Here is a 25,452-nt window from a genome sequence, read left to right on the forward strand (position 1 = left end):
TTCCAGACTGTTGCTAACAGTGGTTGAATATCACTGTGCCTGCTGGGAGGGAGCTGGGGAGGGGAGAAGTGATTTACCCTAAACTCCATGTGGAGATAGCAGCTGAACCAGGGGCAGGAAATCCTGATCCCTCAGTCCTGTGGACGATAAGAAATTCATTTGTAATCCCCAGGCAGGTTCAGAAATTTTAATCCTCTACCTTGCTGCTGTTTTCTGTAACCTTTTGAACCAGAAGCTGGAGAGCACCAGCATATGTGAATTTGATTTCCATCCTTTTTACAGCTGGGCACTTTTAAGTACATCGTGTGCGCCTGGTGTTCAGCTGCTCAGCCCACATAATGCCATTTTTGAATCGTATGAATCACAATTAAACCAGCTTCCACTTTCCAGGAGAGTGGTCCAGTTCCCGCTGAAGGATCGTGCCTTCCTAAATGCTCACAGTTTCTGCCCTCTGTCATGAACTACGGCGTGGTGCTGAGCTGAGTACCCACGCGGAGCTGACTGTGATGAAATGATTCCTGCCTCTATGAGTTTATAAAGCACTTTGGGATCCTCTAGGATGGAAAGTATTGTTGTTTGTTTGTCTGAGCCAGTATTTTCACCGTGCTTTACTTCCATCGCTCCTGTTAGATGTGTTGGCTTTCATTATATCTTCAGATAAGGCTTGTGTGAAATGGGCTTCTGTTTTGTTTTATTACCAGAGGAGTGATTCATATTCAAATTGAAATGTTGTGTTGCTCTAAGCCAGCCTTCTCCCTGTGTGCTAATGAGAGGAGAGGGAGACACAGGTGTGGACCGAGCAGGATTATTTTTCTCCTACTGCATTTAGAAACTTTCCAAATGGCTTTTCAGGAGGGCACGTGGACTTGACTGCCTGGTATGGGAGATTGCTGGTCTTGCATGTTTTAAGAACACGAGATGAGCCTGGATCTCATTACTTGTCTGTTTAGGCTGCAGACCTGTATGCTACCAACAATGTTGTCCAAAAAAAAGAGAATTTATGATCCCTTTTAAGTTGAGGTTTTTTTGGTTTTTTGTTTGTTTGGGTTTTTTTTGGTGTCATCTTCATTAATGTGGTGCTATATTTTCTTTTTATTCATAACACTAGTTTTTAAGAAAGTTGCCTGCACTTGTCTTGAGGCAGTGACTCCTCAGGCACTTTCTGCAGCACAGCTGAGGCCATCAGCTCATGATCTCTGCTGCTGCCTGATGCTTTCTTCAAAGGAGCTGCTTGCCCTCCACCAGAGGAGAGCTGCACAGTCTAGCACATGTTTCTGGTCTTGTTAGAAATGGATACTGGCTAGTCCAGTCCAAACTTGCTCAAGAAACTTTGTCACAGGTACTCTAAAATAGAGAGAACTGATGCTGAGATTCTAGGTGGGGATTTGTATGTATTCAGAGCTGTGTTGCTCCGTCACATGCAGCTCAAAATGAATGTCATTGTAGATCTTGTGGAGCCTACTGCCTGTCCCATAAACACTCAGACTGAGATAATAGTGTATTTCATGGAAATCTATAAAATTGAGGTGAGTATCCTCACCTTAATTAAAGTGACCTTAACTAACTGAGCCTACTCAAGAGAAGGTTTGCCATGTTTTAAACTTACAGCTCAACTCAGTCTATGTGCTTCCTTGGTCCTTCCAAGTTGGACTTGGCTGTGTGAAATGATCCTTCACCTCTTGCCCTTTTCATTCCCACAGACTTTGTGAAACTTGTTGAATATTCCTAAGGGGCCCTGAGGTTTTTAGATAAATGTGATACATGCAGAGACATTGACACTTTCAAAGTAGCACCCAAGAAGCCACTGAGCCTTGGAGGATCTGTTGACTTTAATGGAACATCAGTGGCCATGTCCTTTGTGTTGCTTTGACAGTTCAATTACACCAACAGGCTGAGGGCATTGTGAGGATCAAAAATGTTCTGCAGTTTTGTTGGCATAAAATTAGAATTTATTTGAAAGTTTTTCCAAGGAGTAAGAAAGAAAAGAGACATTGACAGGTCTTCATAGCTGAGTGTAGGTTCATTCACCACTGGAGAGCTGGTGAGACAAATGTGAGACCTTGGTTATACGTCACGTAAATACTTTCTGACTTAAAAGCATTTGAGCTGGAATCACTTGCAATTAGCATGGGCTTGGCAGAAACTGGCACTGCTGCTGTTTGCATAGTCCAGTCGTGCCATGGGGAAAACTGCTGTTAGCAAGTAGCACAAGTGTAGTTTTGAGGTGGTGTCTGTGCAGTGACTGCTCTTACAGCAGCTGATGTCCCTTGATGGCACACTAGCAACTCTAAAAGCGAGACCATGACTGGCTATCTCCTGTACCTGGTCTCTCACCCAAATGTTTAGGTCTTTAAACTATTTATCATCATAGCCATGCATTTTTTTTAGGCAACTGTTGGTGTCTGGGAGCTTTTAACTGCATAGCTTGGAAGAACCTAGGCCTGTGGATGGTCCGGGGAGATGTGACCATCTCTGTGCTCTTCGTCGTCTTCTTGGATGAGGCAGTTTGCGCTGCAGTTGACTGTGGTCAGGCTGACGCAGAGTGCAACCTGTTGTAGACTCAAATGACCCATCTCGAATCAATTGCCCAACTGACACAATAAATGATATCTAAGAGTTTGTTAAATTAAGTAAATAATAAGGACCAGAGGGCAGTGCTGGTACCCGTAACCTGTGTTGCTCCTCAGAGGTTGGGCAATGTGTCTCCTGCCAGCTTGATGGAGCCTGGGAGCTTCTGAGTGGGTGGCGTGGGAACTGGGGACAATTGAGGATTCGTACAGGGATGCAGAGTTGCTCCTTGGGGCAGAAAAATAAATGTATGATTCTTGGCCCTAGAACGAAGAAAACAAGACGCTGTGGACTTGTTGCAACCCGTGCAGTCTGTGAATGTTTTCTTCTTGTCAGATGCTGCTGTCACATAAGTAATTTTATTGCCAAAGGGCAGGGAATGAACTAATGAAGTGGGAGAGAGGGCTACTTATTGAAGGGCTACGTGTTGTGAAAATCGGTGTACCAAATGTACAATTCTTCACTTTCTGCTCTTGTGTTGTTTATTTATCTATATGATTTGGGGGGGAGAAGGGATGGTGGTGCAGGAGATGCATCTGTCTCGTCCAGGAGAAAGCGCATGTTCAGATGAGAAGGCATTATGCATACAATGCCTGAAATTAGCCCTTAAAATAGCACACTCCACATCTTAGTAATGTATTGAATATACCTGGATAAGAAACAGTCTGATTGAAGTATTGAGCTTATTGTAGTGGATCTGCTGTGACTCATCAGGAAATTGAAAGTCTTGAGACAAAACTCCCCCCCTGCAGCCTTTTTGGAAGAGACAGGAATTAGTCTTAGGCGGGAAGTAATTAATTGTTCCGTGATTGTCATAAATAGGTACCAAACAACAAGCTCATACTGAAGTATTTATATCCTAAGCCCTGTCTTGTAAGCCCAGCTATCAAGAGTCTCCATCAGACAGAGACAGTGAAAAAGAAAGTTCTCTGGAATGAGCAGCACTTCCACCTACACACGTTTAAGTGAGACAGGACGGAGGTGAGCTGGTAGGCTGTGTGCTGTAATAAGCCATTTACTAGGATAATGGCTGCAGGCTACAAATGCTGTCTCAGTCTGTCTATTCAATGCAAACATTGAAAAAGAAAAAAGAAAAACCCCTCTACCTCAGTAAAGTCTATAATACTCTTAATTCCCAGTGTACTCTGTGAATAATAACTCAGCCAATGTCGCAACACCTCACGGAGGCAGATGACATGTACATGCAGCCTTCTTCATCTACCTGAGAAACTGAGGCAGTGGGAAGGACTTTAATTTAGGCTTCTGGTTTTAGACTGGGACAAAATCCTGGGAACAGCCTGGCTTGACAGTGAGCAGGATGGAGCTATCCTTCGGTCCTTGGCGGGAGCGTGGGAATTCTGACTTTCAGGGATTAAACCCTGAAAAGTTTAGGTTTTTCTTTGGAGGGATTTGCTGCCTGCAACAGTAGACAGCACTGCCCTGCGTGTTGGAGGCACAGAGGGTGCATTGGCACAGCTGGCAGAGGTGGATTGTGAGGGGACGAATATGTGCAGGAATATCTCTCTAATTTACTGAGTAGCTGTAGCCATTATGTATCTGTCAGACTATGGGATATTGCTGGAAATCCAGATGTTGGGAATGGAAGCAAGGGAATCGAGATGATCAAATACCTGTTTAAAAAAACACAACGCCCAAGGAAAAGGAGCTTGATGGCATTGTGTTTGTCTGCAGTGAAGTCATGGCAACAGAGCACTCATTTAGCAAAATTAACTGTTTCTCTATCTTACAAAAAAAAAATAAATCAAATTAAAATGGTGCAGGGGAACATCCTTTTATCTCAAGCAAATGAGTCCATTTGTGCCAAAGCAAAGGAGTCATTCTGGGGAATTTGCTCCAGAGAGCACATACTTTATTAGAACAGAATGTAATAGTTGTCCCAAAGCCATAACTGTAAGAGCCTGGTGCCCTCGGCGAGCACTTTCAGTAACAGGAAAACCAAAGTTAGGTTCTTGCACCCATGTGATGTTGAAATACGCACTTTGGACCATGATTTTAAGCTCGCGGTTGTTCGGGATTTCAGCTCAGTTAAGCTGTGGGTACAGCTTTCAGAAGGGTTATAATCTCTTTGAAGTTCCTTATAGGTAATGCTTAGTTTCAAAATTATTTAGGCACCTAGGGACAAAATGCTGATGCTGCTTCACTTTGGGTGTAACCAAATACTTGTAAAAAACCAGTTGCCTTTTAAGTCCCTTTGGCTTTAATTGAGACGTAGGCTTCTTTGTGCCTAAGACTCCTTTTTAGTTCCTCACCTTAGTAGTATTTGAAATAATTCTCACACAAACCCCGGAAATAACACTTCTGTGCTACTTCTGTTTTGATGTTCACTGCCCATCTCCGTGCACAAGCCACGCTGTGAAGCAGTACGCGAGGGTGAACCGCACGGTGACTGTATTGGTAGGCGCGAAAGCTCATTTTACATCACTGAGAATCTCATATTTGGAATTCAGAAATTGTTCATCTTGGTGATGAGCGGGGGCAAGCTCCAGGGAAAATATCACGAACTCAAACGTATTGCTTGAGGCACCTGGAAAGTGTTGTTTCTCTTAAGTAGTGTTTTCCAACCAGATTGAATTTTCTTTTGTGGGTCTCGTGGAGAGGGTGTTAGGCAATGCCTTATGGCTTCCATGAAAGTGTCTGACAGCAGAGATAGAGAGCTTTTATCTGTACAAAGGAGTGAAACGGTTTGGGGGAGATTTTTAAGGATGATTTTACTTTGGTGTGGTTTCTGTCAGATACATTGGGGAAGCTTCAGACTAATTGGAAACCTGACCATTCATTGACATCAGTGTTCACTGGGTGAACATGAGCTGTTTTCCATTGCTTCTCATACCTGGATGAAACGTGTGCCTTCCTCCTGCAACTTAAACTTTGTTTTAATGAAAGAAAAGTGAGAACTGAGCATGAGTGGATGAGTTTTGGTTAGTGAAGGAAAGCCACAGTCATTCTGTACCTGGGTAGATCTCTTGGACGTTACTGCGGAGGTCTTCCACGTAAAAAGCCAATGTTCGAGGTGGTTTTTTGTTTGGGTTTTTTTTTTTTTTTTTTTGGGAAAGCATCTCTTTCAGGAGGGACTTCACCTGAATATTGATGCTTTTCATGCTGTTGAGTCGTGCTTGTCAAATGGAGTGCAGAGGCTGGATGGGGGTGCATGCTGTTTTTCCCAGCTCAGCCTCAGGCTGGTGTATTTGCAGTAGTGTCTGGCTGTTTCTTTCCACTTGTTTCTCTTCTCCAAGGCTGGACGTAGCTGTCACTGTAGCTGTATGAGAGCAGAAGGGCCAGGCTGCAGCAGCCTCCTGCAGGAGCGATGCCCGTGGGATCAGATACGGCTGCCCAGAGGGAGGAGAGCAAGCGGGCGAGGGTGGGAGTGCAAATCTGAGGCAGTTGCATGTGGGATTTTGTCAGAGGCTTTTAAGGAGTAACAACTCACGTCTTGGGCTTTTTTGGGTGAGGGATGAGATCCCCAGACAGGAATGCTCTCAAATTAGGCAGCCCCAGCACCACGGGTTGTCCCAGCGTGCATGGGGTGAATAAGCGCAGCGGAAAAGCCTGAGCGACTGCTGCGAAACGACTGGGAAGATGCAACCCATGATGTCTGTTGTGTCTGAGATCTCTGTAGAGTCTCTCGCGTCCTTCCTCAAGTTTAGTTTTCCAGTGGAGGCTGTCGCAGTAATGAGAATGTCTCCCATCTGCTCCTCACATGGCTTGGCACATTTAGCTAGAATATACATATTTTTATTATGGGGTTAGCCAGTGGTAACCATGACAATTAGACTTATCACGCAGCATTTTTTTCCCTCCTTGAGTCAGTTTGAAATGCTGACAATTAAATAGATACAGTACACTTTAGAGATCCATCAGTCTCTTTGTTGTCTTGACAACCAAACTATATTTAGAAATGTAACAAGTACATGGAGTTCAATAGCACTTTTGCTAAAACATAGTTTTGTAGCTTGAGAATTTAATCTGTTGTTTGTAGATCCAGGTGCCTATTTGAGCTGTGCCTGAATTTCTCTTTGGCCTCTCTTGGAAGCTTCTACAGAGCAGTAGGGAGACTTGGCTGGTGGAAAGAGTGTCCTTGTCAAGCAGGGAGCAAACCTGCCCACGGCTTGTTGGCAGCCCCTGCCTACTCGGGTACCTCTGGGTGCTTGTGGTGCCCTGTACACCTGGGTGCTCGTGGTTTGGCCATTGATTTGCAGTGCAAGAGGAATGTGTGTGATCGTTGTCCCAGATCTGCTGTTCCTGCAGTACTGGGGAGCAGTAAGCGGCGTGTCTGAGCATCTTTTCCCCTCCCAGATGAGCTGCTCTCGTGGTTCAGTAGCACTTTGGTATGGGAGGACAGTACCGTGGAGTGGGACATTGGGAGACTGTGATGGCTTTCATCCTGCACCTTGAGCTACCTGAGCTTTGGTTGCCACTGGGAGCTGCTCTCTGCCACTGATGCAATAGCAGAGACTGTTTCTCCGTATCCCCTTCTTCTGCTTTGTCTTTGATTTGCTGGGAGGTGTTTGTTTAATTTTAACTATTTCTACTACTACTAATTTTTTTTTTTTTTTAGTCCCTTCCCATTTGACTGGCAAAATTGAGCTCATCCTGTCCTCATTGAGCTGGAGTAGCAGCATGTGGGCTAGATGTCTGGAGCTATGGATTTTTAAGGTTGCATCCAGGGCTGGAAGAGCGGAAAGGAATTATGATGGAGTGCACCTTGGGGGGCTGTAAATGTCCCTGTCCCCCACCACCCCTGTGCACACGCTGATGGTGGGTGCCTGTTGTGCGTCTGTGCTGCTCTCTGGCCTTTTCCTTTTGAGCCAGCGGAGAGCCGTGGTCAGTGCAGGCACCTGCGTGGGTGTCACAGCCGTACGTGTAAGTGTGGTGATGTGCCAGCCCAGAAGAGCAACTGGGACGCGTGGCTCCCATCTGCTGCCATCCTGCAGCCCAAAGGCTGTGAGACACGGGCTGGCACCGCACTGCCCTTGTTATGCTCTTAGCGCAGGACCGGGCAGTACTGCTGCCTTGTTTAATGCACCGGCTTGTAAAGCTGTTTCTGAGGCGAGAGACATCCAAACATGAGGATCTCAGAGTATTTCCCTGACTTGAGTGATAAATGAGAGAAATGAAAATCAGTTGAGGAAATAGCTCAAACCTTCCTCACCGCTCCTCTGTCTGGCTGACCCAGGTTGTGACGCTGGTCAGGACTGCTCCTTCAGAAGTCTTACAGGTTGAGGAGCTGCTGGAAAGGGCTTCTTTGTGGTGAGGTGTTTGTGGCCCTTCCTAAGCAGCACCTGAACCCTGGGGCAGGGCCTGGGATGCTTGTGGATTTTCTGCAAAATATCAAGCAAGACTCTTCCATCTCTTGCTGTCTGAGGCTTGGCTTATTGATGCTTCGCAGTATAATTTGGGCAGGACAACTGAAAAAACTAAACAAACCAAGATCTCCTTCATCAACAAAGCTACAGCAACACAACAATCTGAAATAGGAGTTCAGTTACAGCGGATGGGGTGGCCTTTTGCCCAAGGGAACCAGTTCATTTGGTGAGATGGTTTAAAGACGACAACTGTGGGTCCGTGGTATGCATGTAGTGATGGTCAATAGCATCCATGCTTGGGCGGAGAGCTGTAAAACCGGTCAGTAGCATTGCTCTGCTGCTGGGAAACATGGTCCGCACAAGCTTGTCGCTGGGATGCTTTATTACAGGGGGGTGAGAGAGGCTCAAGGGAAAGAAGCTTGGCCTGAGATCAGCTGTTAGGACCAGTGACAGCCAGCGAAGTGCATCGGTATTTCCTGGGGTGCACGTCATCTTGTCTGTCCGCTATACCTGAAATATAATTTAGTAAGGCTCAAACAGAGGAGAGGATTGGGTTTTTCTAGTATGATTTTGCTTCCCTTATTCTTGCATTTCTTTTTAATTCATTATCTGTCAAATAACACAGGTGACTTTTCAGTGTGTGTGAACAGCTCAGTTTCATTTGTTTTCTTCGCTCCCTTCGTTTTACCATTTTCCCAATGAAAATCCAAAAACATAGTTACATCTCCACTCCAGCTTTGTTTGTAAACTCTTAACATGCCTTTTTCAAGTGTTTAATAGCTGCTGGGGTTTATTCTTGAAGTACAACCACCAAAACCCAACAATGCTAATGAGTCTTCAAGAGCGCTTTAAACAAGTTATCCCAATCAATCTGACAAAGATAATGGTTTTCTATTAGAAGATATTTAACTGGAGGTTGGGTTAGCTGTGATGTTAATGGCTCTGTAGATCTGTAACCAGACAAAATCAGAATAACTCCTTCGATTCGGTGGAGCTCTATCTGTTTATTACAACTGAGGCTTAGGCAGTGCTTTAGATGCCAATTGCAACCTCTCTGAAGTTAAGTGGGGTTTTGATTTAATTCCTGGAAGCAGTAATGTCAGCGAAGAAGTGAAGAGCTGGGACCCACATACCCCAAAGTCTGTAACTTTGGGTTTGCTGTCAAGATCAGATTCCCTTGATTTGGGCTAGTAATTAAAATGCAACTTCTCTTAAGCATCTCCCAAAGGCAGGCAGAGTGTGGAAGTGTAGCCTATGCAGGTCACGTATATCTCTCTACATACTTTGCAGAACATTCCAGTAGTTACGTTGTTCTCTCTAACTACTCATGGTTGGGCTGTTGACCTGGAGCTTGTGCTTTCCAGCTCCAAAAATGGAAAGGCACCACTGCTGAATTACCAGGCTGTAATGTAGAGAGAGCTGGGATCTCCTTTTCCCCAACGTATTTGTGTCCATGCGGCAGTCAGGAGACATGGACCACCGCTCATCACCCCCACTGTGTGTGGCATAAGTGATTCACCATGCATTCATTTCTGGTCACATAAGGGGCATTAGTTTAAAACAGGCTTCAGGCATAGGTTAGCGTTAGCTATTTGAAGTCTTCAGTCTGAAAGCAACATCAAACAAGGAGCAGAAAATGTATCACGCACAGAAAAATCTCTGGGATTTGTTTCCCCTTTAAAAAATAACAATAATAATAAATTCCAAACTGTTCACATATGCTGTCTTCTCTGTGGTCAGGACACCTGTCTGCCTCTTTGCTGTTACTTGATATGGGCTTACAGTGCTTGAAAAAATGTTAACATGAATTTTTTGTCATGGCAGATATGAAAGGAATACCCAGTGTCTGTGTGGGCAGGTTCTCAGCAAATTTCTCTTTGCTTCTTGCGCTTTGGTATGGATCTGAAGCAACTGCTGCAGTCCTCTTCCCCTGTGCTCCCCTTCCTCCACCATGGACCAGGAGGGTGAAGCTGCTACCCTGCCAGACCCAGTTCTCCTGAGCAAAGACAGCTGGTGGTGGGGATAATGGGTTTCATCCTGGTTTCCTTAAAAAAAAAAATGTATGTGACTGACTAGATATGTCTCGCCTCCCTTTCTTTAATGATTTTTAACTCCTTGGATAATCTCAACCATGTTTGTTGAGAGATATTTAGGCTTTAGGAAAATAGGGGTGAGGATGCAGTTAAGAGGAGTTGGGGGTGACCTGGGGCAGCCAGGAGTGTGGTGGGCTGGGAGAGCTGGGGCAGTTGGAGGTGGACTGGATCTTTCCCTATTCATTGCTAGTATTTTTAAAATTTATTTCTTCTCCAGCGCTGAGATGAAAGGAAATAGGAAACACCAGAGTAGGTTCAGATATCAATAAGCTGGAAGTATGAAAGGCTCCTGGTTGAAAGCAGCTTGTGGTAATTTGGAAAACCTGTGTTTTCTTTTTAACCGGGTATCTTTGGAGGCACCCAAAAGGAAACCAGGGCTGGAGGTGGAGGTGGGGTTTGGGCTGTCCCACCCTGCCGCGTTTTCCACAATCGCTGTGTGTTTAATGCATCCCATCTCAGCTTCAGTTCTTCTTGGTGCTCACATGGCAAAGCCAGCGCTGTGGGGGTGACTCACCATTGGCCTGAGCGTCGGAAGAGGCTCGGGAAGAATTGGTCCTTTAAGCACGAGAGGCAGAAGAGTGTCTGGTCAGGCTTTGAAAGAGACTTTGTTACCTGCAGCCCTTACGTCAGTACCTTTCACCAGCTCTACACTGATTTAAAACAAGTAGCTTCTTTCCCAAATAAATCTCAGTTACTCTGACACTCGACAATCTGTCCTGCCAACATGTGAAAAACCCTTTTATGGGTCAAAACGGGGACAGACTGACACATGAGTTGTATCAGAGGGGAAAAAAAAGCTGCGGTCGGCTTCGTACAGGAGGGCAGTTGGCATTACGGTCCCTTTTGGGGCTGTTTTTTTGGCGAGGTGTCACAGCCAGCTTGATTTACTTTCTGCTTTTACAATGAGCAAAACATTGATTCTGACCTTTCTGTTTGCACCTGCAGAGGTCCCTTGGAAGAGCCTGTCCGTACGTCTGTCTGAGTGCCTGACCCGGCTGCCTTGCTTCCAGGTGAGGAACAGATCAGGTCCCAGGGCGTTTGCCAGCTGCTGAGTTTAGAGAGAGCGGGAAGACCCTGAGACCATGTTCGGTCATTCAGCAAATGATGGACATTCCTTCAAAGCCCGGGGTGGTGGGAGGCCAGGCTAACCCATGAGGCTCAAAGTGGTTTTACTGTTTCTGGGTCCAGATCTGGAAGCAGCAAACGTGCAGGCCCTCCTGGGAATGGGAGTGTTGTATGGGAATGATTGCATGGTGCTGTGGGCCATATTACTTTGACTTCTTTTTGAAGGAGACTTTCCTGCTTGTGGACCTGAACTCACTCCCTGTCCATGGCATGGCTTTCTGCAGCCTGGATACGCTCCCAGCTGATGATGGAGAGCTGACCGTATTACTAGCTTTAATCTAACCATGCTTCAGTGGACAAAAGCAGAAAAATATATAAGCCTTTTAAGAATAACCTGAATAAAAATTTATGTGAGGAGCAAATTAATTCGTTCTTCAGAATTGCCAGTTCCATCAAATTCACTGGAGGTATTTAGCTGTGACTTAAGGATCACCCTGATAAACTAGCCCAGACTCTTGTAGGAGTCCTTTGCCAGATTATATGTAGGATATGAATTGTGCTTTGCGCCCATCCCATGATACGATGATTCGATTGCAGCAAGGCTATGATTGAAAAAAAGGAGCGCTGTCAGGGCAGTAGGTCTGTCCTCAAGCCTCTCTCAGTTGTACCATCCCAGGAGGCAAAAGAGGTGCTAGACGTGCTACAAATTCACGGCAACTGGGGGAAGAAAGCAGCGAGCAGCCCTGTTGGGAAGTGGATAACAAAAGAACAGGGATAGCTGGTAGCTGGTCTGTAACTGCTCAGGGGCCATGAAGGTCCCCAGGAGGAGACGTGCCGTAGGAGGGTGCAGGGGCTCTGGGTGGTCTTTGCTGTGGTGGTGGTTCCCTGAGCCCGGTGGCAGCACCAGAAGGCCACGCGTGGTGCATGCACTGGGGACGGCGTTGCGAGCCAGTGTGGGTCCAGAGCAAACCGTTGCCGTGTGGAAAGGTGTATGCCGGCTTTTGTTCTTCCGCTACCGTGGTGGTTTTGGCTAGTGGAGCTACTTCATTTGCCTTGACGTTACCTGACTTGAGAATCATAAGGTGTCTGTACGGCATGCCAAATTCAGGAGTGCTTCTTCTTTACCTTGTTGTGTCACTGAATATAACTGCATTTTCATTCTGCCCTTTCGATACACAATGCACATCCTTCCTTTCTTCCTTTACCTTCTTCTTGGGTTTTTTTTGTGTGGTTTTCTTTTTGGTCTTTTTTTTTTTTTTTTTTTTTTTGTCGTGTAAATTATGGCTAGCTGGAGATGAGATTTCAGCATCCTGTTTACTTCAAAGAGTTGGGGACATTAATAAACGTTGAAAGACAAAGACAGACCAGGGATTAATAAGTAGAGGACAGGAGATTAATAGCAGGAGAGTAGAATTTGGTTCAAGGCCTGGTCTTCCCAGTTGCTGGGTTATGGAAGATTAATGGCAGCTCTTCTGTTAGTCTCACTCTTTCTATGGCAGCTTTCCTGGCTATGTCTAATAAACTGTCCCAGTGGGTTGCTGTAAATATGAAATCTAGGAAGAAGCCCATCCTTACAGACTGTTAACTAGATCAGACAGTATTAGTTTTGCTTTCCATTCAAAGCTTAAGCAGCAGCATCGATGTATTTGTGAGTGGTGAAGTCAGATGTTCAGGTGCTTACAACTCTTCTCAGGACAAAAACATAACATAAAATGTATCTTGCCAAGCAAGCTGTCTCCAACAAATTATTTTTTTTTTTAACTGTGTCCAGTGCAAGAGATTGATTTCTCTTCTCTTGACTGGGTTTTCAACTTTGTTTCTGTGGAAAATTGGGCTCTGGACCTATTGCATCTGACCTCTCATTAGGCTTAGCGTGAGATAAGATCATTGTAAGAAAACACCAACTTTGGAAAGAGCATTCCTGGTGAAATTTGTGGGAGAACTGTAGAATGTGGGACTGTGTCACAGGAAGTCTTTATTCAGGTAGAAGGGTACATGCTGTTCGGGGTGTCCTATATAGAAGGTCAGCCTCAAACTCCTACCTTAAGGCTGATACTACCAAGTCAAGCACTGAAGTAGTCCTTTGGTGTCTACCCTTGTGTATTTTTCGTAGTCTTCACAAAGATTATCCCAAGCTCTAAATGCATAGGGTTATAGCAATATACAGGTATGTGTATGGCCATTTTGGGAAGGAAGCAGCTGTGTTCTTGTGAGTGTGATGAAGACAGGGCTAGCGTCAGAACTTCATGCAGCAATAGCTGTACTACTTTTCCAGGGAAGAAAGGCTGTGCCCGGCTTCAGTGTCCCTGTAAGAAAGCTCCTCCCCTCTCGTCTGCTCTTGTATGCAGTGCCCTTGGCTTTTCAGAAGTTAATTGATTTGTCCATATTATGATTCTCTCTTTAATTTTATTTGTGTAGAGGAGAACACGCGCTAATCTTTCTCCAGAGAAATGTTTTCACACTGCTCCTCTTTGAATGTTGGCCCTGGGTCTGCCGCGTTTCTTAATGAGTCTCTAACTAAACAGCTACAGTTCCCACATGCTCCAGCCTTGACACACGCATACTTGTACACCCACGTGCCTGCTCCCAGTTGAACCGAGCAGCCTGCCTGCTCCCCTCGCACGCTCGCTGCTTTGGGATTTGCATTAGCAAGGCGGTACCTCCCTGGGAAGCCCTACCCACGAGAGGGGGCTTTATGCCTTCGGGTATAGGTAGGTTTGACATCAGATGAGCTGTTCTGTGAATCAGAAAGGCTGTAACCTCTTTATCACGCTGTCCCCCCACCCCCAGGCTCGTTTAATGTGCTTCTCCGGGAGCCCGGATTCCTGTGGGCGGCACTACCTGTGGTGAGGACCAAGGTTAGCACCGAACACGGAGCCGAACACCCAACGCTGAATTACTGCCTGGTATGCCGCTGGCTGCCAGATCTTTGATAACTTGTTTTTAATGAAGATTCCTCCTGTAATTCCTAGAATATCTTGCAGTGCAAAAAAATGAGCTCTGTGTGTATTTTGCTGTGGGCTGAATTTTTTTCCTGCTCTTCACAGTTCCCTCCGTGAACAGAGAAGAAAGGGAGGGGGAAGCAGCTGACTGCTTTTTTTGTTGTTGTTTTTTCTACTTGACTTCTGTGAAATATGTGGCGATCAATCGCTTGCAACTAACAAAATGTTTTTGTTTCTCTTTGCAAAAGCATATGGGAACTGCAGGAAAAGCATATGGGCGTTTTTAGGAAAACATATTGGTGAATGGACAAATTATAGTGGTGCCAATACGTTTTGGGTGTCTGGCTAGACCGCTACTACTACCACACTTGCTGGCATGCAAACGCATCCACAAGATTTCCAGCATGGGAGTGGTGTAGCTGCTCCTGGGGAAACGCAGGCTGTGCTGGATCAGACCCCTGTTAAAATAGCATTGCGATCCATCTTTGGTGCGTGTGACTGCCTCACCATGTCCCGGACTAGGCTTCAGGCTCGTGTTTATGGCAGCATATCCATTCTCTCAGTAGACTGAGCCCAGAGCTCCACTTGCAGCTGGCTGCAAGTAATGATAATGGTAACCATTTTTCTTTCTACAGCCCTTGACTGCAGTCCTAATAACACCTGAGCATCTTGCAAACAGGCTAGGCAGCCTCTGGTTTTCCTCTGCTGCTCTCTCAAGGTCTTTCTGTGTTAGCTGGAGCTTTTATTTTTCATTTCTCTATCACGTGGGCTGCTTTTGGGGAAATGCAAAACATTTGCATTATTGATTCTGGGCCCAGTCCTGTTTGCCTTGATACTGGTGATCCAAGGAAAGGGATCCACGAGCTGGGAGGAACTTGGCGGGGAGCGGTAAAGGGATTAAGCGGTCTTGGCTGGTGGGTCGGTTCTGGTGGCTCACAGCATCCCTACAGTTCGAGTTGCCCTGCTGTGGACCCCTGTGCAAGGAGAAGTCCTCGACAGCTCTGGGCATCCCTTCCTAATCATCCCGGCAGCGAGGGAGTGCTGCCTGCCCTGCCTCTGCCTGCGATGGGCACGGCTGTGCTGGGCTGCGGGCGTTGGTAGCCCATGTTCGGGTTTCAGCGGGTCCTGGGGGACCGGCTGAGGTCTCTTTGCTCAGGGAGAGACATCTCCTGTCTGTAAGAGCTCACAGTCTAGACAAGGGATGGGTAATAACTGAACTCGGGGGTGGTTCCATGAGCAGGTTCAACCAGCCTGAGTTTGTGCCATTGCTAGAAGAGGTGGTCCTGCTGTGTCCGTGTGTCCCCAACCCTCATTTCTGCCCATATAGTCACTTTTATCCTTTATAGATGTGAGTGGTGAGACAGAGGAGGGGCAAAACATGTGACTAAAGACTGAGGGGATAAGAAATGCACATTTGGACAATCATTTGGATGTCACGTTGTTTATCTTGGTTATGAACCTGCACTCTCAGATATTCTGAGTGGTAATTCAGCACCTTTTAGCGTTCGTCCTTTTACGCCAACTTCAGGATGATTTGCTAGTGAGTAATTTTACATTATTTAATGTAGCCACTTTCCTTATAGCTCTTTTGTTCTGCGAGACAATTCCCTATTTTATTATGCAAACAGTACATTAAGATCCTTGTGGGCCTAAGTTCCCAGCAGTGCTTGAGATGACGGCAGAGAAGTAGGTTATTTCAGAAATAATGATTCTTTCCTCTAGAAGCTTTCTTGGAGTTCTGCTTTAACTGCTTTTGATATTATACATGCTTTAAAAAAAAAAAAATTTAAAAAAATCCAGTACTTCCTAAATGTTATAGAGCTCAAAAAATACACTGTATGCCTTGTCACAATATTTAATACAGAGTGCTATTTACAGTAATGAATCAAAATGTCAGTTTTTAAAATATGAACTGTCAGAGTGTTCCTACTTTGCCGAAAACTTTGATATGACAGTTTGTTAATCATATGACTATTACATCAAATGTGTCTCAGAGTACTTTTACTCAACAAAGTCTTTTTTTATTCCTTCCACCTCCCTTTTCACTGTTAATTCTGGTAGAGTTGTTTGACTGAATGCACTTTGATTAGAGGTCGGAGGAATCCAGAGCTGAATGCTTTTGTGTATTGACAGATGGGGTGTATTAATGCCTGTGTTCATGCTGATCGTGGTCACCTAGTCTTAGGCACAGCCTAGTTTGGATCACCTTCACCTTCTGTCCCCGGTGTCTGCCCCAAGCCGGCTGTGACTGGGAGGTGGGATGCTCTGATTTCGATATATATGGCCATAATGTGGACGCAGGCATGTGGTAATGGAAAACGCAGCCTGGTAGCGTTTTCACGGACTGCCGAGCGTTGTAATGCAGGCAGCTCTCTTTTATCGAGGGAAACGGAGGGATGCTCTGGGTGAGGAGAGCAAGTCTTGCTTTGGGATTAAAAACATCTTTCCCAACACCAACCTGGGGATTGCTCCCCAGAGTAGCTGCTCTGCAGGACCTCACTGGTTTGAGTGCATGACAGCAGCTCTGGTGGGACTGGGAGCGTGCTGCCATCCCCAGAGCCAGCTGGCTGTGCGTGCTGGGGCTCAGAGAGCGGCACCGGTGGAAATGACACCCCGTCTGAGTGGCACTGCTGCGTCCAGGCATAACTGCATTTAGGACAGCTGGGGAAAACTGCCTGTTGAGTAACAACAAGCTGGCTTATATAGTAACGTTTCTAATCCCTGTAGCTTTGGCATGAAGGGACAAGCAAAATAAAGACTTCAAGGCTGCCTGTGCCTCCTCGATATGCTGAAGGGGTGGTTGTGCGGGGCAGGGTTGGTGTTGCTCCTGGAAGAGGAGGAGGCAGGAATGCCAAGGTCCTCTCCCCAGCAGCTTTGGTTACTCTGGAGCCAGGTTCAGGAGTGTGTTTGTGCCCTGAACTCCCCTCTGTGAATTTAGACCAGGATACTTCCTTTTTTTGTTGTTCTTTTGCTTATCTGCAAAATGGAAATAAAGAATTGATATTAGTTAACTCACGAGTCTCCTTAAAGCCGATTACTCAAACAACTGCACTTCATGATGAAGTCAAGGGAGAGCTTATGTAGATAACTGTGCTTTAGCTTCTGGAAGGAGAGCGTTTGGCATGCTAATATGAAGACTGGAGGCCAGAGAGGAGTCTCAGGTGTAGGAGCACCTCTGCTCATAACGTCTTTGTGCCACATTGCCTGGGGCTTCAGATGGATTCCCATTGTTTATTGGAACTCACAGAGTTACTGCTGCGTAGGTCTTACAAGTGCAATATTTATGATTTGGAATTGGCCCAGCACAGCTATGGGAATAGGAGGAGTCTAAAAAGGCAAAAGCTGTGTATCAGCAGTCCAGAAAAGAGGATTGTGGGCAATGCAAGAGGGTAAATCTTAGACTCATAAAATCATAGAAGGGTTTGGGTTGGAAGGGAACTTTAAAGATCATCTAGTCCACCACCCCTGCCGTGGGCAGGGACATCTTTCACTAGATCAGTTTGCTCAAAGCCCCATCCAGCCTGACCTTGAACATTTACAATGATGGGACATCTGAGACGTCTCTGGGCATCCTGTTCCAGTGTCACATAGTAAAAAATTTCTTCCTTAAATCAAATGGTCTTCTTGATTGTCGGTATTTCTTGGGGCCTGATTAACTTGGCATTTTAGCTGGGCATGTCTATTAAGTAACAACCTCAACTCTTTCGCTGACATTATTGAAGAGATGATAACTGGTTTTCAGGGGTGTAATCACATATTTAAGTGCACTTTTGAGTAACACATTTGCCAGCTCTCGTATGTGGGAGGCACGGGTAAGGGCACTGAACACATCTGAAGTTTGGTACACGGAGGCCTGCTGGGTCTCATCAGTGGAAAGAGATTTGGGAAGGTGGAGGTATTGCTGTAGCATATCTCACGGTAATATCCTGCCGATAGAGGAGGTGAGGAAAAAATAGAGGGGAAAGGAGGGGGGGAAAGAGATGGCTGGTGGGTGCGGTGATGATGGCATGAGAGGCTCTGCTGGTGGTGGTGCCTGGCGTGGGCCACCAGGACCCCCGAGAGAAGCTGTCCAGTGAAACCAGTCCCCAGAAGGCTCTTACACAAATGTGCTGGGGAAGAGGGGCTGCCAGCAGCGAGGGCCCCCGGCAGGGCCGGTGTGAAGGTGTCGCTTTTCAAACTGTGTCTTTGTCACCTTCATCGAGCGAGTATTGCTGCTTGCTGTGTCCCCTCATCCCACGGAGGAAAATTGATTATTATTCAATTTTCGTTTTAGACAAACCACATTGTTAGCGTGATGATTTTTCTTTTGTTATCGGTACTGCAATGGATGGAAAAGGAGCTCTAACAGATGTATGATTAGCAGGGCATGAAATTAAAAATGTTTCTGTACAAGGAAAAGGTTGTTTACTACCAAATTCCTCATTTGAAAATTAAGCGATACTAAGATTGGCCGTGCGATTCTGCAGCAGGCACGCAGCCGCCTTCCCTCCCTCTCTCCCAACAGCGTTGACTGAAAAGTAACAATATTTTAAATGTTACCTTTATTAGAAAAAGTAATAATGCAACTGAAAGGTCAGTGCCTGCCTGTGGAGGCACATTATCTAAAGAGCTTATTCTCCCGCTCTGGCACTGATGGTGTCAATTCAAGAAAATATTTTGACTGAAGCTTAAGTCCCATTGATTAGGGCAAATTGAAAATTTTCTATCAAAACTCTTGGGTGGAAAATAAGGTTCTGATCGACTAATTCTGAGTGTGGGCGTGTAGTTGGGTGAAAAGTATTTGTTGTCAAAATGCTGAAGACTTTGTATTTGGAGTCACTGCTGCAGCATACACGGAGGGCTGTGGACTGGTATGCCTTACCCAGTCTTTTCCCCCTCTTTGTGGGTGAGTCTTGTAGCCAAACCACGTCTCCTCAGTCCGTGCAGCCTGGGAGTCCCCTGTGCACTGGGATGGTGGTGCCTCCTGGGCTGTGTGGTCTACATGGGCAATTCAGAAGCTGGAAAGCAGCCTTCCTTCCACACCTACAAATGCTGTCAGCGCTGGGATGGTATTTTTGCATGGGCATGCTTTCAGGCTCTGGTAGAAAGCCATCAGCATTTAGATTTTTCTTTTAAAAAAATATCTGTCCTTTTTTTTATTTTTCTTTTTCCATGGTAATGAAATTTTTAGTTTGAGAAAATGATCTGTTGTCTTATGAGCTCTACCTGTGATGCACAATTCTTAGGTACAGCTGCTCTTTCCTAATTTCCTTTGAAAATCTGGTAATGAATTTTGAAAGAGCTAGGTTAAAAAATGTGCATCAAAACCACTTTGTTTATCTGTGTTACGCTGTTGAGATAAGCCTGGTCCTACCTAGGACTGAATGTTTCCCAGGTACTTTTGAGTTTCTCACTTATCTCGTTCCGTTCTTTTTGTCCTCTAAAAACTTTGTGGCCAAGTTCAAGGCTGACACTAGTTGAAGTCTGTGGGGCTACTCACGTGTAAAGTTTCACCTGGGTGAGTGTTTGCAGTACCCAGACGTGAGGTGTCTTGGTGATGGATTCTGCCCGCTGAGCCTGGATGGCATTGAGCAGAAAATAGGAAGAGGGCTAAAAGATTGTTACTGCACTCTGGGAACAATTGAGACAGAAAATTGCTTCCAGGATTTCTTCACTTTTCCGCAGAGGGTAATCAGCCTGTGTAATTCTCTGCCACAGGAAATACTGCCTGAATCTGTTACCCAAAGACAGCAAGTAAAGTTTAGATAGCAGCCTGAATCACAAAGGTACTGCAGAGCAGGGACTGTCCCTTACTCAGGTTTTGGGTTTTTTTTGGTGTAGTGGCTGCTATATATATCATAGGATGTCATATTGGTGAAACTAATATGACAGATAATTGAGTATGGGCTTAGATACTCGGTGTGTTCCTGGTACACAGTTAGACTTCGGTGCCCTGAACAAGGAGACAAGTTTATATGCTGAGATTGTAAATGGAGTTTTGCTTAGCATGGTGCTCAGGTTATAAGCCTGAGATTGCAGGGGAGGGTAGAGCAATTCCAGTGAGATGATGGATGTCTGGTAACTTCAGTCCTGTTCTTGGCTCATTTTTAATTTTTGCTCCATAAATGGAAGCAAATCACTATTTCTGCACCTTTATTTGTTCATCTGGAGGATGGGGCAGCACTTGGGCTACTTGCAGGGATTTGTGTTAAGTTTCAAATAAGGCCTTTCAGCTACATGTTTTGTTGCAGCTTTTAGGGGAAATTATTTAAATTTTTTACTTGAGTGAGAATAGTTGTGGCCAAGTCACTGTGTGAGCATTATACCTGCTGGGCACGGAAATTTGATTCCTAAATTTCCATTAGCAGGTCATACTGGGACAAAGGATCTTGAGCCGCTAGAAGAGAAAAGAATAAAACAGAATGAAGTTGGTGTTTGGTTATGGGCTCTGGATGTCATTGTTCCTGGCTGTTCATCTGGCTAATGTTTGCTTTTGTGTAGTATTTGTCTGTGTCTGTGCTTCTGCGCACATGGGGAAAAGGAGGACAAATATCACTGGGGTGGATTAGCATTAAAAAATAGTTAACTGATCAAAGCCATAAAGCTTGTCCAAGTGAATTCTTCAGAGAAATAGCTTTGAATTTCCCAAGCAGCCGCAGGCCATAAAAGCGAAGCGCTATCGTTCAGAGATGCAAAAAATCCCCTTCTGTTGGAGTGTTGGACCTATTTGTTCCTTTTTAGAAGGGCATTCAAAATGTTTTCTTAATTTTCTTCTGAACAGCTCACTGCTATCCATCATGAGCCTCCGCCAGCTGAGATAGCTCCACTCTCCCTCAGTTTTAACCCTCCACTGAAATCTGTAGATCTGTACTTTGCATTTTGGATGCCTTTCAGCTCTGTGCACTTTGCAATGGGATAGCCCTTACAGAGCACTTTCTGTCTCTTAGCTCAAAGTGTTGTAAAGAAGAGCCTAAATGTTGTCCCCAGTGTCTGGATCGAGGTGACAGGGAGGGGAGGATGCAGATGGAGAGTGACGCCTGGAAAGTTTTCCTACGTGGCCCGAAGGGATGGCAGGGGAGCCCTATTCCCCGATGCCGTGTTCTGTCTCGTCATCGGTCCTGCCCCAGCAGGAGCACCAGCCCCACAAGGTCTGCAGAGCAGGTGGGGTGAGGTGGGAGGGAATTTCATCTTGCTTACATGGAGGAAAGCAAGCACATCATTCAGCTGCTCAGAGAAAGTTATTGAAGGCTCATACTGAAGGTTAGGCAACCAGCCTCTGGGAATTGGACACATAAATTTGCTTTATGCTTATGAAAGTCTCTCTTTCACAGTGTTTTGCTTTGTCGCTGCTTCTTAAGATGTACAAAAGAGTGAAGTGCTGGTGTATGGTCCATACACAAAATATTTGGATAGCATGGTCATTAATAGGAATGAAAATTACACCGTGATGGCTCAGAACTTGCCAAGAAAAAAAGAAAGAAAAAACTCTCAGAAGACATGAGGTGCTTTGTAGCTGGAAGTGCCTGTCGCCCTGCAAGGACTCAGCTGTCCTCTTCAATTCCAGTCTTCTCGTACTGAAAATGTTTTACTGCCTAATACCCTACTAGCTTTTTAATACTGCTTAATTGTATGCATATACACCCAAAAGAAAGCCACACATATTTTTCTGCTCTTGTAAATGTTCAGCTTTAGGGCCCCCAGGGAGGAGTGTTAATGGCTATGTCCCAAGTGCCTTTCAAGCAGAGAATTCCACTTTTGCTTCCCTTCTGAAACTTGGAGTCTCATTCTCTAGATAACCCAAATTTTGATATAACCACATTTAAAGTGTGTGTGTGTATATATATATAATTTTTTTTTTTTCTGATGAGTTAATGAAAGTCCTAAGTAGATTCTCCTAGAAACTGAGGTCATCTTTGTAACAGGTGGGCAATGCATGGAGGGCAAAGCTGTGACTGAGGGACGGGGCTGCAGCTTTTGGAAACGGATTAGATCCTTGCACAGGTGTGGGCATGACATTTGTGTGTACCATGTATACACATCCTGTGCTTGGTTTCTGTGGTAAAGCAGAGATGATTTACCCACATAGCAGGGCCATTTGCTAGGGTGAAGTCATCAGTGTTCAGTTACTAAAGCAATATAGAGGCGCGTCCGCATACGGGATAGCACAAAGTAAATGTGAAGCTCATCCTTCTCCTCCCAGATTGTACTTTGGCCTCTTGTATAGGCCATATCCTACCCTTGGATGGGAGCAGTGCTCAGCTATTGATGATATGGGCAGAAACTGAATCCGAAGCCTAGGGCCTTTCTGTGCAGGGAGAGTATTGCGAAACAAAGCCAGGGTGTGAATTTAAAGTGCAATAGCTGTTCCGAGCGTACTTCTCCTGTGGGCAGTCTTATTCTGCTCTGAGAGGGCCTTTGTGCAGTTCTGCTTCATCCATTGCCAAATTCACTCTCCGTGCAGAAAGAAGAATGCCCACACAGGGAGCGAATAACTTTTCCAGGCTATTTCACCATGCTGAGGAGTCCCAGGAGATGCACATGGTTTCATGTCCCCATGAATGTTGCAGGAGCTTACCCTTCAGCTCGCTCTTCCACCAGAGCTTTCGCATGGGGACACATGCTTTGCAATGGGCGGTTGGTGGAGGTTTGTCTTCTGGACCCTGCTAGGTTCAGCGTGAATCACTCGTTTGCCTGAAATTATGGGGCTGGCCTCAAGGATCCCTGAGATCTTGGGCTTCTCTAGAGGTTGCTGGTGTTGCAGTTTGGCGTTCTCCATGAGTACCATTGCCTCTCGTGGTGTGTCCTAGCTGCTGAAGAGAGCTCCTGTGAGATCATGTCTGTGTTCATGTGTTGTTCCTTTTCATAGGACATCATCAAGCAAACCTGTGCACTGGGTATGATCATTATCTGAATATTGTAGAACAGGGAAAAAAGAAAGCCCATCTGCTCTACAAAGAGGCAGTGTAAAGAGGAGGCTCTGTGACTAAATAAATTCACATCTGTTTAGCAGAACCATCAAATGGCAAGCAGAGGGGCCTAATGTGAATCACATGTTAAAACCACAAGTATGAGTGAGATGAGCTGCAAAAGAGAGAGCCTGGAAGTGTTGATCCATGTGAGCAACTGTTGGTTTCTCTCCTTATTCTTCCCCTCTACCAGTTTCCTGAGCAAACAATGTAGAATCAAAAAACCAAGGAGATGCACATGTGTATGCATGCTTATGTGCATATGTTCATGTTCCTTGCATGATTAAATAACCATCCTTTATCATCTTGAGCCATTAGATCATAACCTCAGTTGGAAGGGCAATGGCTTGTAGAGGGGGCTGCAGAGGAGGGAGGGCAGAGCTGGCATGGAGAGAGCAGGTGAAGCTGTTCCCCAGTGGTGTTGCTTCACAAAAAATGGCCCTGAGGTATAGCTTGCTTTAAGAAGGGGCTTGTCATCCTGAGGAATCACTTCCAAGGCATCTCCAGCAGTGTCATCTCAAGGAACCTGATGGGAGCGACCTAGAAACTTCAAAGGGTAGGTTATGCCTTCAAGTGCTCGAGCTAGTTTCAGAATAGATATCTGTGTACCAGTCCTAACAGACTGCATCTTTCCATGGATCAATTTAATTTGTTGCTTAGGTTTTCCCCTTAGTGTTTTAAGTCCAGCCGAAACAAAGGGCAGCTCAAATTTCCGTATTGGTTGCATTTGCAGTTTATTTTTTTTTTCTGTGCCAAGAACATATCAATACAATTTCAAAACATAGTATTTTTATGACTTGAGGCAGCAGTTTCTAACTTAAAAACAAGAAAGCTTTGGGGATGTACACGCAACTTAGGTGCCTCGGTTAACGTTATTTGGCTGGTCTCCATAGCCCCTCAGAGACTCCATGCAGAGGAGCAAGCATCTTCTCTCCCACAGGATCTCATGAAAAGAAACATGCAATAATTTCAGTCTCAAAGGTGGTTTCTTGTTGCTGTCTTGCCTTTTGTCCTAGATATTTTGCAGTAAACGAGGCCAAACTTGCGGGAACAAAGAGTGATGGTAGATGGGCTGTTAGACCTGATTTGCCCAGATTCTGATCTCCTGCAGTTCCATCTGCTTGCTTTAGCTGACAGAGAGCTGTGCTCATACAGCTCACCTGGGATGTGAGCTCTGCAGGAGTGTGCTGGAGGTAATGAAGCACTTAAGGGGCTGGTGGGGTTGAAGGTCCCCGTGGAATGATTAAGGTGTTGGCAGCTGTGTTACTTTGAAAGAGAAATATGTGCATTACACGGCAAAGGCATGCTGAAATGCCTTGCAGACGCTTAGTTGTGTGTGGGAACATGCTTTGCCTTAGACCTGTGAGATAGTGGTAGCAACTATTGGAGGACATTTGATTAACCGAGCTGTGTGTGCACTTACCAGCTGCATGACCTGGCTGCCCTAGTGTAGTTCAAAAGCAGAACACAAGCGGTTGCCAGCAGTGGCTAAAACTCAGCAGTGTATCACTATCTCTAGATACATTAAAAGTTTGGTTCTTCCTTCCCTCCAAAAATTCCCTCTGCTCCTGATTTATTTCCTCTCTTCTACCACCCCCCACACTCTCTTCTGAGAAGGTGCAGTGGAGATAGATGAGCACTGTAATGTTTTCCTGGAGCCTGTCAGATTTGAGCCACTTCACATCTAAGGAACCGATGTGGCCAGTCTAGTATGGAAACTCTTTTGTCACAACAAAACTTCATATTGATTTCTGGGAAGCGGAACAAATGATTAATTTGGGTGGTCAGAACCAGAAGACACCAATGTAATAGTGGTAGAGCAACTGGAGTTAGCTTTTTAATGTGATGAGCTTATTTAGCAAAAGCGCAAGGCCAGTGTGGGTGCCTGTCTGGGTTAAATTCATTGCTGGCACTGTGGTTTGCACCAGCTGAGGAATTAGCTCCCAGAGCTTTGAGTATCACTGTTCTTGAATGAACAGGCACTGAGATAAAAGGGAAGAGCAACAGTTTCCTAGGCTGGTGCTCGGTGGTTTTATGAGTTTCAAAGAAGAATTGAAAATCAAATCTCAAACACTTGTCTTCAGTCACAAGTTTCTATTCAGAGCAGAACTGATGTTCTATGGTTACTAAAACAGAGCTTTATCTTGATGTGCTCCAGAGTGTCACGGCATGCTTGCCTTTGCTCTTAATATTCCTCTTCACCAATTTCCCCATGCTTCTAGAACACCCCTCTTTGAACAGCTGTCATCTCAATGAGCTTTATGTTGCGTTTATTGCAAATAGCATAGAGGTAGCTGATATCACCTTATGCCTTACCTTCCTATCCATTTGGCTGTGGACATTTTGGAGCTCCTCCAGCTTAGGCACCATCTCAAAATATGCCTTTTATTCTTCTTTATTCCTTGACAAAAGGACCTGGAGTAGGCAGTGAACACCAGGTCAAATATGAGTCCAATGTGTGCTGTCATTGCCAATAAAGCAAACTGGATATGGGGTTGCTTCAGGAGAAGCCTGG

At 45.4% G+C, this 25,452-nt stretch overlaps 1 protein-coding gene across 5 annotated transcripts in view; it reads left to right on the plus strand.

The window, feature by feature from the left end:
* The window catches only part of LPP (LIM domain containing preferred translocation partner in lipoma), a 353,262-nt gene that overhangs the window by 93,320 nt on the left and 234,490 nt on the right, over positions 1–25,452 (plus strand). For all 5 annotated transcript variants that reach the window (XM_075031622.1, XM_075031623.1, XM_075031621.1 and 2 more), the window contains one exon: positions 10,931–10,995. The gene's annotated coding sequence lies outside the window, so the exon portion shown is untranslated. The remainder of the gene's footprint in view (positions 1–10,930; positions 10,996–25,452) is intronic.

Source organism: Buteo buteo, chromosome 7, assembly GCF_964188355.1.
Source record: "Buteo buteo chromosome 7, bButBut1.hap1.1, whole genome shotgun sequence".
NCBI classification, from domain to species: Eukaryota; Metazoa; Chordata; class Aves; order Accipitriformes; family Accipitridae; genus Buteo; species Buteo buteo.